The sequence below is a fragment of the Microtus ochrogaster genome, chromosome 16 (genome assembly GCF_000317375.1).
Source record: "Microtus ochrogaster isolate Prairie Vole_2 chromosome 16, MicOch1.0, whole genome shotgun sequence".
NCBI classification, from domain to species: domain Eukaryota; kingdom Metazoa; phylum Chordata; class Mammalia; order Rodentia; family Cricetidae; genus Microtus; species Microtus ochrogaster.
In genome coordinates this window covers 54,032,929-54,033,286 of record NC_022018.1, presented here as the reverse complement: position 1 = coordinate 54,033,286, position 358 = coordinate 54,032,929, and positions in this window count along the sequence as shown.

Here is a 358-nt window from a genome sequence, read left to right as displayed (position 1 = left end):
TGTCTGGTGTCCTTGTGTGCACACGCTGAAGACTTGATGCCCTCACTCTGCCCGGTGTATAGTCAGATAGCCCCCACAGAGGCTGTACATATCGAACGTTATTTTTGCTCTATTATAAAGTGTGTATGTTGCCAGTTTCAATAAAGGATTGGTGACAAACACAGCCCGGGCTCCATTCCACTTGATCTGATGGAAAGAGAGAAAAGGTTACTCAAGTTTCTTAAGGTGGGGACTGGGGAGGTGGATGTCTCGGTGGGATAAGTTGTTTCCTATGCAACCGAGAGGACCTGGTTTCGGTTCCTGCCACATAAAAGGCCTGGTGTGCTGCACACATACCCATAACGCCAGAGAAGCAGGG